This window comes from Schistocerca nitens, chromosome 12, assembly GCF_023898315.1.
Source record: "Schistocerca nitens isolate TAMUIC-IGC-003100 chromosome 12, iqSchNite1.1, whole genome shotgun sequence".
Lineage (NCBI taxonomy): Eukaryota > Metazoa > Arthropoda > Insecta > Orthoptera > Acrididae > Schistocerca > Schistocerca nitens.
Window position 1 is genome coordinate 16,096,204 of NC_064625.1, and position 12,975 is coordinate 16,109,178.

Genomic DNA, 12,975 nt, shown 5'->3' on the forward strand with positions numbered 1-12,975 from the left:
ATATTATAATCATAGGATACTATGTTTCTTTATTTTTCATTTTGCTGAGTGCAAAATTTTACATTTCTGAACATTAAAACAAGTTCCAGAATGAGATTTTAACTCTGCAGCCGAGTGTGTGCTGATATGAAACTTCCTGGCAGATTAAAACTGTGTGCCAGACCGAGACTCGAACTCCCGAGTTTGAGTCTCGGTCTGGCACACAGTTTTAATCTGCCAGGAAGTTTCATTAAAACAAGTTATCAATCTCTGCACCACTTTGAAATCTTATCAAAATCTGACTGAATATTTATGCATTTTCTTTCAGATAGTACTTCATTATAGATAACTGCATCATCTGCAGGAAGACTGATTTTACTATTAATATTATCTACAAGGTCATTAATATATAACATAGCAAGGGTTCCAACACTCTTCCCCGGGACACATCCGAGATAACATGCTGCATCTGCCCTACCAAAAAGTCCTCAATCCAGTCACAAATTTCACTTGACATCTCATATGATCGTTCTTTTGACAATAAGTGTAGGTTGGTTCTGAGTCAAATGCTTTTTGGAAATCAGGAAATACAGCATCTACCTGATTGCCTTGATCCAAAGCTTTCAGTATGGCATGTGAGAAAAGAGTGAGTTGCACTTTACATCATCAATTGAGGAGGTCATTTCTTTCAAGATATCTCTTTGTCTTTGAGCTCAGAATATGTTCTAAGATTCTACAATAAATTGATGTTAAGTATATTGGACAGTAGTTTTGTGGATCGCTTCTACTAACCTTCTTGTAGACGGGTGTGACTTGTGCCTTTTTCCAAGAACTGGGCACAGTTTTTTGTTTAAGGGATCTACAGTCGATTATAGTTAGAAGAGGAGCTAACTCAGCCAAAAATTCAGTATAGAATGTGACAGGGATTCCATTGGTCTCTGGAGCTTTGTTCAGTTTTAACAATTTCTGCTGTTACTCAACACCATTGACACTAATACTTATTTTGTTCATCTTTTAAGTGGTACAAGGATTAAACTGGGGCAGTTCTCCTGGGTTTTCCTTTGCAAAGGAACATTTGAAAATGGAGTTGCGCATTTCAGCTTTTGCTTTGTTACCCTCTGTTTCAGTTCCTGTCTTATTCACTAGGGACTGGATACTAACTGTGGTGCCACCAACAGCCTTTACATACAATAAGAATTTCTTTGCGTTCTGTGAATCACTTGACAATATTCTGCCACCATAGTCATTGAAGACATCACACAATCCTCTCTTGACAGCCAAATGTGTTTCATTCAGCATCTCTCTATCTATAGCTGTACACTTTGCTTTATACCTATTGTACAGTAATCTCTGTTTCTTTAGAAGTTTTTTTACAGTGACTGTATACCATGGAGGTTCCATCCCATTATGAATTGTTCTTTTAAACTTGAGGTGGAATTCTTCTCCATGCTCCAGCCATCTGCTGAAAGCTTCAAGTTCTGCATTGAGATATGACACTACTGATTTTTATCTAATTTACTGAACATGTGTATCTTTCTGCTTGTTTTAGTTGTCGTTTGTACTTTAGTAGTCATTGTTGCCACATCCGCATCATGATCACTGATATCAGTTTCGATGTGAACATCCTCAAGGAGCTCAGGTCTGTTTGTTACAATATATTTAGATCAAGAGTGGGGTTCCTAGCTATCTGTTTTAGGTAGTTTTCAGGGAAGGCATTTAGTAAAGTTTCACAGGATGTCTTATCATGCCTACCACTAAAAAAACAGTAGTTTACCTAATTAACTGTTGGATGATTAAAAGTCTCCACTGATGGTTACAGTATGATTGGGGAACTTACGTTCAAGTGAATTGAGGTTTTCTCTAAAGTTTTCAGTTACATCAGGAGATGAGTCTGGTATGTGATAGAAGGATCCAATTATCATTTTATGCAACATCTGATACTGAGTCTTGTCCAAACAATCTCACATGCAACTACAATTTCTACCTCAGTGGATATTCCATTGCAATTTGATGTCCTTCTGACCAATGGTGTTATTTCTACAGCATTTGAAAGTTTAACTTTAATTATAATCACCCTGTACACTTAAATTTTCCCCAAAGATCTCACTTCTGTCAATTTCAGGTTTCAGTCAGCTTTCTGTACCTAGTATTATGTGAGATTCAGTGCTTTTCATGAGCACTTCAAGCTCTGTCAGTTTGTTGCGAATGATTCAGCAGTTTACAATTACAATTTTAATTCTCTCACCTGTGGAAGGCGTTTCTTTTGATCTTACACTGATACTTCTAGGATTCATACAGCTGTCATTATCTGGATTGGATGGAGAGCTGCCTACTCTAAAACAACCCTTGTGTGCATTCCACACACAGTTAGCTACCTAAGTAGCAGCCTCTCATGTGTAGTGCACACCTATCCCATTTATGTGAACCATAGAATTGTCAACCCTATGGTGGAAGTCGAGGAAGTTACAGACTAGCTTGTCAAGAACTTTCAAAGCCTCTGCTGCATAGTCATGCAGACATTACACTCAACTCAGAACCAAAGAGCCACGATCAGTTCTGGGGACAATGCTGCAAATTGTGAGCTTCGTTGAAACTCTACACGCAAGGATGTCTTCTCAACCTTCTGTCCCAGTCGTTATTCCCTTAATGACTGCTAGAATAGCCTTTTGTCTTTCAGAATAAGGTTGAACTGCCGACGATTAATAGATGCCTGCCCTGTTGCATTTTTTCTCCTCCTGACATTGGACAAAACAGGTTCCCCCAAAACAGTTAAAGCAAGATCCACGGGCTCAGTTTCAGTTTTAGTGAAAGACAGACCTGAAACTTGTTGCTTAGGGGAATCAGTACACCACTCTGTGTCCTCCCTGGTCCTCATCCACCCTGTACAGGATAGCTAGATCTGCCATTGACATGCCACTGACATGCCACTTGCATCAAGTGGATGAGAAATCACAGATCCTGTACTTAGTGCAAGGGAGACAGTACTTGAGGTACCTCTGGTACAGGTATCATTGTCAAATAGCATTTTCAGTTACGATTGCTGTGGGTCTGGGATCATTGTGACTGGACCTTGAATCAGTGGAAAGATGTCACCTTATCAGATGAATATGTTTCTTGCTACACAAAGTTGACGACCACATTTGGATGCGCTATGATCCGGGCAAATGACTGCTCAAAACACACCGTGTCACAGATACAGGCTGATGGTAGCAGTATTTTGCCATGGGGGCATTCACCTGGGCTTACGTGGGACTTGTGGCAATGTGACACCTGTGGAATACATGAACATTATTGCAGGCCATCTTAATCTCTTCTCCCTTGTTTACACCCTCAAAGACAATGGTATCTGCTAACAGAATAACTGGCAATTTCATAACACCAGAATTGTGCTACAGTGGTTCACAGAACAGGTTATTGAAAGCAAATTGGTTTCTTGGGCACCAAGTTCACCTAATATGGACCCAGTGGAGCACATCTGAGATGACACCAAGCACCATCTCTACATCTGTGACCCACTGGCCCACAATACAGAATTGTGTGATCTCTGCATAGTCATGCAATGCCACATACCCTCATAAACATACTGAGGATGTGTCAAATCTGTGCCGTGCAGACACTCTGATGTATTGTGGAGGACCGACACACAATTAAGCGAGCAGTTGTGAAGCATTGGCCTTTTGATGTACAGCCCCGTGCACAGAAGTAATTCGAGACGTGCCCCACAGAACAGTGGTAAGGCAATCATTACTTGTGTTATATGTTAATGACTTAGCAGTTGTTAATTTTAATGTCCTACCTTTATTACATGGCACTGTTATCTACAAGGAAGTGTTATTGTGTTAAAAGTTTTAGCAATATTGAGTAAGTTGGGAGCTATATTTTGATATGGTGTGAAGACTGGCACCTTATAATTGTGTAAATTAATTTTACTTGAGTTTTCAATTTGAAGTGGAATTTTCATATATCCATTAGATACATTTTCACTTCATACTGCACCCATCATTGTTTAGTTATTTTTCTGAAGCTTGCATTCATAAGCTGTCATATTGAACTTCATTAAAATTTAAAAATGATACTAATAGGACATAGTAGAAATAAGTAGGAAGAAATCATATCCAGAGATTTCAACGCTAATTTCATCATGGTTGGTTCTAACTGGGGGCCTCTATACTAACTGATGTCCCACTTTCGACTGAACTCCACACTAATAGTTCCAACAAGAAGAGAACAGCAACTGATAATTTATTTCTGAATACAATAGTGTTCCACAAAATAGATTTGAGCCACATATTAAAATATTTATCTGACTGTGATGATCAAATGGCAGCAATAAAGCAGGTCAAGTTCAACTAAGATAATCAAGTTCAAGTAAGACAACTTATCCTGCCCTGAGATTAGGGATATCCTGCTCCAATTCCTACCCACATCACCCAAATTAGGGTTTTGTCACCCATGCAACGTATGGAATATCCTTATCCACCCCATCTACATCTTCATCTACATGGATACTCTGTGAATCACATTTAAGTGCCTGGCAGAGTTTTCATTGAACCACCTTTACAATTCCCTATTATTCCATTCTCATATACACTCCTGGAAATTGAAATAAGAACACCGTGAATTCATTGTCCCAGGAAGGGGAAACTTTATTGACACATTCCTGGGGTCAGATACATCACATGATCACACTGACAGAACCACAGGCACATAGACACAGGCAACAGAGCATGCACAATGTCGGCACTAGTACAGTGTATATCCACCTTTCGCAGCAATGCAGGCTGCTATTCTCCCATGGAGACGATTGTAGAGATGCTGGATGTAGTCCTGTGGAACGGCTTGCCATGCCATTTCCACCTGGCGCCTCAGTTGGACCAGCGTTCGTGCTGGACGTGCAGACCGCGTGAGACGACGCTTCATCCAGTCCCAAACATGCTCAATGGGGGACAGATCCGGAGATCTTGCTGGCCAGGGTAGTTGACTTACACCTTCTAGAGCACGTTGGGTGGCACGGGATACATGCGGACGTGCATGGTCCTGTTGGAACAGCAAGTTCCCTTGCCGGTCTAGGAATGGTAGAACGATGGGTTCGATGACGGTTTGGATGTACCATGCACTATTCAGTGTCCCCTCGACTATCACCAGTGGTGTACGGCCAGTGTAGGAGATTGCTCCCCACACCATGATGCCGGGTGTTGGCCCTGTGTGCCTCGGTCGTATGCAGTCCTGATTGTGGCGCTCACCTGCACGGCGCCAAACACGCATACGACCATCATTGGCACCAAGGCAGAAGCGACTCTCATCACGTCTCCATTCGTCCCTCCATTCACGCCTGTCGCGACACCACTGGAAGCAGGCTGCACAATGTTGGGGCGTGAGCGGAAGACGGCCTAATGGTGTGCGGGACCGTAGCCCAGCTTCATGGAGATGGTTGCGAATGGTCCTCGCCGATACCCCAGGAGCAACAGTGTCCCTAATTTGCTGGGAAGTGGCGGTGCGGTCCCCTACGGCACTGCGTAGGATCCTACGGTCTTGGCGTGCATCCGTGCGTCGCTGCGGTCCGGTCCCAGGTCGACGGGCACGTGCACCTTCCGCCGACCACTGGCGACAACATCGATGTACTGTGGAGACCTCACGCCCCACGTGTTGAGCAATTCGGCGGTACGTCCACCCGGCCTCCCGCATGCCCACTATACGCCCTCGCTCAAAGTCCGTCAACTGCACATACGGTTCACGTCCACGCTGTCGCGGCATGCTACCAGTGTTAAAGACTGCGATGGAGCTCCGTATGCCACGGCGAACTGGCTGACACTGACGGCGGCGGTGCACAAATGCTGCGCAGCTAGCGCCATTCGACGGCCAACACCGCGGTTCCTGGTGTGTCCGCTGTGCCGTGCGTGTGATCATTGCTTGTACAGCCCTCTCGCAGTGTCCGGAGCAAGTATGGTGGGTCTGACACACCAGTGTCAATGTGTTCTTTTTTCCATTTCCAGGAGTGTATCATGCAAAAAGAACAAATACTTATATCTTTCTGTACGAGCTCAGATTTCCCATATTTTATCATGATGATCATTTCTCCCTATGTAGGTCAGTTTAAACGATATATTTTTGCATTTGGAGGAGAAAGTTGGTCATTGGAATTTTGTGAGAAGATTCCTCCACAGTGAAAAATTCCTTTGTTTTAAAGATGTCCATCCCATCATTTCAGTGAGACCATCTCCCCTATTTCGCCCTTCTTTGAACTTTTTTGATGTACTCTGTCATCCTATCTGGTAAGGATCCCATACCATCCAGCAGCATTCTAAAAAAGGATGGACAAGTGTAGTGTAGGAAGTCTCCTTAGTAGGTCTGTTGCATTTTCCAAGTCTCCTGCCAATAAAATGCAGTCTTATCGTACTCCCAATCCTCCACCTCATGGATTATTCCTTTGTGGTTGATAAATGTGAGATACTGTCCCAAAAATGCACCCTGCACTACCTACCACAGTTGTCACAGGCAGGACCATGTGTGAAAGCAGCTACATTATATGAGCAGTCAAATGAAAACTGAACACCCACCATAACAGGTCCATGGAATGTTCTATTCAAAAGTAATCACCACTGGCATTAAGATATTTACCCCACTGGGAGATGAGATGATCATTTCCTGTTTCATAAAATGTGGTTGGCCACTAATGGATTCCCAACCACACCAACTTCCTTATTTGATTGAAACTGATGCCTTCGGATGTCTTTCTTCAGGTCACCAAGGATGTGAAAATCATACGGTGAAGGATCTGGTCTGTATGGAGGAAGTTGCAGTGTTTTCCAAACATGTGCTGAAGTGTAGCCTTCATCTCATTGGCAGTATCGTGGTGGGAATTATTGGGGTAAGATAGACACTGCCTACAGGAAAGTTAAACAGACCTTTGGAGAAAAGAGAACCACCTACATGAATATCAAGAGCTCAGATGGAAAACCAGTCTTAAGCAAAGAAGGGAAAGCAGAAATGTGGAGTATATAGAGGATCTATACAAGGGAGGCGTACTTGAGGGCAAGTCAAAACAAGGCCCCAGGAGTAGACAACATTCCTTTAGGGATACTGATAGCCTTGGGAGAACCAGCCATGACAAAAGCTGGTGAGAAAGAATTACGAGACAGATGAAATACCCGCAGACTTCAAGAAGAATATAATAATTCCAATCCCAAAGAGAGCAGATGCAGACAGGTGTGAAAATTACCGAACTATCAGTTCAATAAATCACAGTTGCAAAATACTCACACGAATTCTTTACAGACAAACAGAAAAACTGATAGAACATGACCTCAGGGAAGATCAGTTTGCATTCCATAGAAATGTTGGAACAGGCAAGGCAATACTGACCCTACACCTTATCTTAGAAGATAGGATAAGGAAAACTCGATGGAAGGTCCAACACACCCACTGGCTCACTACTGACTGCTGCTAAATTCCGTGTCCGCGCGCTCCCACGCCGCGGCGTGATGTCACGTGTTTTGAAAACGTCAGTGCGATTGGCCACTGTCCGTCACCGTCGATCGCCATTGCCATCACCCAGTAGTGGACGGGTGGTACACATCTTCTTTAACACTGGCATCCATATACTGTTTAATTTCAGCCCTCCTCCTTTCGGTTGAAATTATTTGGGTGTTTAGCGATTTTGATTGCCTCCCTGTAGAGCCTTTCATAATATTTGCTTGTGGCTGCTAGTACTTGCGTCTCCTCAAAACGAATATTGTGGTTCCCTGGCTGGAAAGCATGCTCCGCAACAGCTGATCATTCCATTTCTCATCTTCTACAATTTCCCTTGTGCTCTTCCAAACGTTTAGAAACCGTTCTTCTAGTGGTACCCACGTAAACATCACCACAGCTGCATGGGATCCTATACACTCCAGCTTTTTCCAATGGTTTGCGAGCGTCCTTGGCAGGCTTAAGGTATTCCTGTATCTTCCTGGTGGGCTTGTAAATTACGGTAATATTCCGCTTCGTCAAGATCCTCCCTATTCTTTCCGTTACATTTTTAACAAACGGCAGGAAAACCTTAGATTTTGCAGTAGCCTGTACGTCAGTATGATTTCTGCGTGGCTGCCTCAACGCACGTTTTATTTCGGCGGACGAATATCTATTCTTCATTAGTGCATTGTGGAGATGTTCCATCTCAGCGTCGAGCAACTCAGGTTCACAAATGTTTCTAGCTCTGTCCGCTAACGTCTTGATAACACCCCGCTTCTGTTGTGGGTGGTGGTTCGAATCCCGGTGCAAATAACGGTCCGTGTGCGTGGGTTTGCGGTATACTGAGTGGCCCAAACTACCATTTTCATTTCTAAAAACAAGCACACCGAGGAAATGTAATTTGCCGTCTACCTCCTCCTCCATTGTAAACTGAATTTTCGTGTTTATACTGTTCAGATGTTCGTGGAACCGGCTTAGTTCCTCCCTACCATGTCTCCACAGCACAAAAGTGTCATCCACGTATTGGAACCATACTTTTGGTTTTTTGCTGGCAGTACCTAAGGCCTGTTCTTCGAATTTCTCCATAAAGAAGTTTGCAATTACGGGACTTAGGGGGCTTCCCATAGCCACGCCATCCATTTGCTCATAAAACTGTTCATTCCACTTGAAATATGTGGTCGTCAAACAACACTTAAACAGTTCTGAAATGTCGGCAGGAAAAATTCGATCCAGCTGTTCCAATACATCATTAAGTGGAACCATGGTAAACAGCGATACCATATCGAAGCTGACCAATATGTCCTCCAGCTCGACCACTATGCCATTCAATCTGCTGATGAAATGTGTCAAATTCTTTATATAAGAGTCTGAACGGCCGACATGTGGTTTTAACAGCGTAGTCAAAAACTTGGCTAATGAGTAGGTGGGCGAACCAATGGCACTTAGTATCGGTCTTAACGGCACATTTTCTTTATGAATTTTGGGCAATCCATAAAGCCTCGGTGGTAGCGCAACCAAATTGCAGAGACCTTTCTGTACACTCTCTTCAATGGAGGACTTTTTTATTAACTGCGACACAGTTCTGAGAACATTGTTAGTGGGGTCCTTATTCAGATTCCTATATGCTTGCGGATCCACTAGATCAGTAATTTTACTCTGATAGTCGGCCACATCCATAACCACCATTGCACTTCCTTTGTCAGCTGGGAGAACCAAAATACTACCATCGTCATTCAGGAGTTTTAAAGTTCTTCTCTCACCCACAGTTATATTACTTTTGAGCAGTTTTGCATTGGCTAATATTCTCACTGTTTCTATACGGATTTCTTCAGCTGTTACAGAATCCACACTGCGAATTCCTGCTTCTACACTGGCTATAATTTCTTCCGTGGGCACAAAACGTGGACTAACAGCAAAATTTCCTCCCTTGGCAAGCACAGATGTCTCATCGTCAGATAACGAACATTTGGACAAATTGATAACGGTCCGGGAAACGTCCAAATGCCGAACAGTCTGATTAGGTAGCAAATTATCAAACTTCTTCTTCTGTCTACTAGATGTTGTCAACATACGCTTCCCCATGGTATCATGCAGTAGTCTATCAATTTTATCCCAGTCACCGCTGCACAGTTTATTACTGATCGTAATATGGAGAGACATTAACTTACAGTTTGTGCTTGCCAAGTCCCGTCGGGTCTGCTGAGTGCACTCTCGTAGTAAGGCCTCCTCAATCGGTTTGAAAATGCGTTGTGCCTTTCCCAAATAGAACAGTCGCTTTATCTTCAGAAACTTCAGTATAACGCCGATGGCTCTGCAACGAGACAGGAATGTGAGGGAACACAAAAGCTGCACTCTCTTCTTCTGGAGTCCTTCCAGGCATCGCATGTCTCTTGACATCTCCTCCCTGTAGAGGTGTCTGATACTAAAATGTAGACTTTCATGGCCGGAAATATCATGAAACATTGGGAATCAACACAGAATTCATCAACCGACCACGGCATAACAGCCCGGATAATTATAATGGACATGATATTTCCGGCCGTGAAAGTCTACATTTTAGTATCAGGATAAGGAAAGGCAAATCTACATTTATAGCATTTGTATACTTAGAGGAAGCTTTTGACAATGTAGACTGAAATACACTCTTTGAAATTCTGAAGGTGGCAGATATAAAATACAGGGAGCGAAAGGCTATTTACAATTTGCACAGAAACCAGATGGCAGTTATAAGAGTCGAGGGGCACGAAAGGGAAGCAGTGGTTGAGAAGGGAGTGAGGCAGGGTTGTAGCTTGTCCCTGATGTTATTCAATCTTTATATTGAGCAAGTAGTAAATTAAACAAAAGAAAAATTTGGAGTAGGAATTAAAATCCATGGAGAAGGAATAAAAACTTTGAGGTTTGCTGACAACATTATAATTCTGTCTGAGACAGCAAAGGACCTGGAAGTGCAACTGAACGGAATGGACAGTGTCTTGAAAGGAGGATATAAGATGAATAAAAAAAAAACAAAAACAAAATGAGGATAATGGAGTGTTGTAGAATTAAATCAGGTAATGCCGAGGGAATTAGATTAGGAAATGAGACACTTAAAGTAGTAAATGAGTTTTACTATTTGGGGAGCAAAATAACTGATGATGGCCAAAATAGAGAAGATATAAAATGTAGACTGGCTATGGTAAAAGAAAGCATTTCTGAAGAAGAGAAATTTGTTAACATCAAGTGCAGATTGAAGTGCCAGGAAGTCTTTTCTGAAAGTATTTGTATGGAGTGTAGCCATGTACGGAAGTGAAACATGGGCGATAAATAGTGTAGACAAGAAGAGAATAGAAGCTTTTGAAATGTGGTGATACAGAAGAATGCTGAAGATTAGATGAGTAGATCACATAACTAATGAATAGAGTTGGGGAGAAGAGGAATTTGTGGTACAGCTTGACTAGAAGAAGGGATCAGTTGGTAGGACACATTCTGAGACATCAAGGGAGAGCAAGAGATGAATACACTAAGCAGATTCAGTAGGACGTGGGCTGCAGCCATTATTCAGAGATGAAGGAGCTTGAACAGGATAGAGCAGCATGGAGAGCAACATCAAACCAGTCTCTGGACTGAAGACCACAACAGCAACAAGATTATTGGGCAACAGGATGATTCCATCGAACAGCATTTCTGGGCATTTTGATTTTACGGTGTATCACAGTTTCTGCAAAATGTCTTCATAGTGTTGTGCATTGATTGTGGTTCAATACTCGAGGATCTCAGTGAGCAGAGGCCCCTACACTCGAAGAAGAAGGTCATTGTGACCTTACTGAAGTCTGTGTGAACAGCTTTCTATTTCTTTGGTGAGAGAGATGGGAGATGTTTCCACTATAGGCTATTGTGGTCAGACTGCCAGAATTCTGTCAGTCTGCATCATTCCACTGCATAATAATGCATGCCCCCACACTGCCAATCAGACAAAGGCTACGCTCCAGCGATTTGGTTGTAAAACACTGCAATATCCTCCATTCAGTTGTTATTTCCACATCTTTGGCGACCTGAAGAAAGACATGTATGGACCTCAGTTTCAGTCAGATCAGGAAGTGCAAGAGTGGCTACCATTGTGGGTCTGTCAGCGGCCACTTGCATTCTATGAAACAGGAATTGATTATCTCATCTCCCAGTAGGATAAATGTCTTAACATGTGTGGTTATTATTTTTGAATGCCACCATTCCACGATCTCATTGTGGCAGGTGTGTGGCTTTCATTTGACTGCCCTCATACATCAGCTGTGCTGCAATTACTGTACAGCATTCTTTGTGGGCACGATAAGTAATCGAGTGTCTACTCCTGTGAGGGTCCACCAACAAAGTGTGGCAAACCACAAACTCCACCATCTAATCGCCGAATGCGCTGTGCGTCATGACACGAATGACTTGAACAGAGACTTCATTTTGTGAGCCATTTGTATAGTTACCATTAAGTTTCTCTGACCTACACAGTTGGGAATTGTCTCTCCAGCTTCATATCTCATGCATCCTTCTCTACTGCTACCCCACCTCCAGCTATCTGGGTAACTACTCTCAATAACTGACAATCGACCGTCAGTCTCGCTGCAGCCGCAGGTGTGTGCATTTACTAGTCTGTGTGTTCTTGTGTGTGTGAATGGGTGTATTTTTGCTGGAGAAAGAGCAAGGTTAGTGTGAATACTCTTTTCTGTTGCGCGTTTCCATGCACCAGGCAGCAGTCAGCTATAGGTGAGTGATTGCCTTTCCTTCATTTTATATACTATTCCAGCTAAGAAGAGAAATATACGTTTTCATGGAATCACGAAGCTGACTCAGTTACACTGATCGTAAATAATTTACATTAACACTAGAATCAACAACTGCTCCTTGTTCTACACTGCTCAGCTGCTTCAAAGAAAGCATTTCAACGTTACACAGACCACTATTAGCTGTCTATAGACTGCTAAAATATGATCTATCTGACACAAATATTAGAGCTAGGCAGAATTTACATTCCTGAGTCCAAGTATTCAGATAAATTGTAGAAAGAGTTGCTAATCAGATATTCTTCCACTTTGTGTTTATTTGGAGATTTTCAGTTTCCTCCCTTGTGTCCTCTGGCGGCCTCTTATAGACTTTTGCACCAGACTAGAAAACTACATTCTGAACCCCAGAGTCTGATGCACAGTCTATATGGAAATTATTTCCACTTCTGCTGTTGTGGTTGTGAATTGCTGACTTCACCCATTGCAGTGCCCTTGAAGATTGTTCTAGAACAAAATTGAGTGACTTATGTAAAATATGCAATCAGTCTTGTATGCAAGTCACCACAATGAGAGAGATTTCTGAGTGAAAAGCAGACAGATCTGAGCTCTTTTGTTAACTTGCCCACATGTTAGTACTGTTTCAGTTTATCATGAACATAGATGCCCAGGAACTTCACATGTGGTACCTCATCCAGTGTGTGCCCAGTGATCTCTTCTCATGGACTCATTTTTGTTTGTGTGGAATTGCACAACATGAGTTTCTGCAAGATTAAAGGTTAAGCTGTTGGCTGTGAAACAG

The 12,975-nt window shown here is 42.6% G+C and overlaps 1 protein-coding gene across 2 annotated transcripts in view; it reads right to left on the reverse strand.

Moving 5' to 3' along the window:
• LOC126215323 (uncharacterized) overlaps nucleotides 1–12,975 on the reverse strand; it is a 209,218-nt gene that overhangs the window by 179,545 nt on the left and 16,698 nt on the right. Inside the window, exon 2 of one of the 2 annotated variants that reach the window (XM_049942004.1) lies at nucleotides 9,597–9,739. The exons of the other annotated variant lie outside the window; for it this stretch is intronic. The gene's annotated coding sequence lies outside the window, so the exon portion shown is untranslated. The remainder of the gene's footprint in view (nucleotides 1–9,596; nucleotides 9,740–12,975) is intronic. 2 annotated transcript variants of the gene reach the window in all.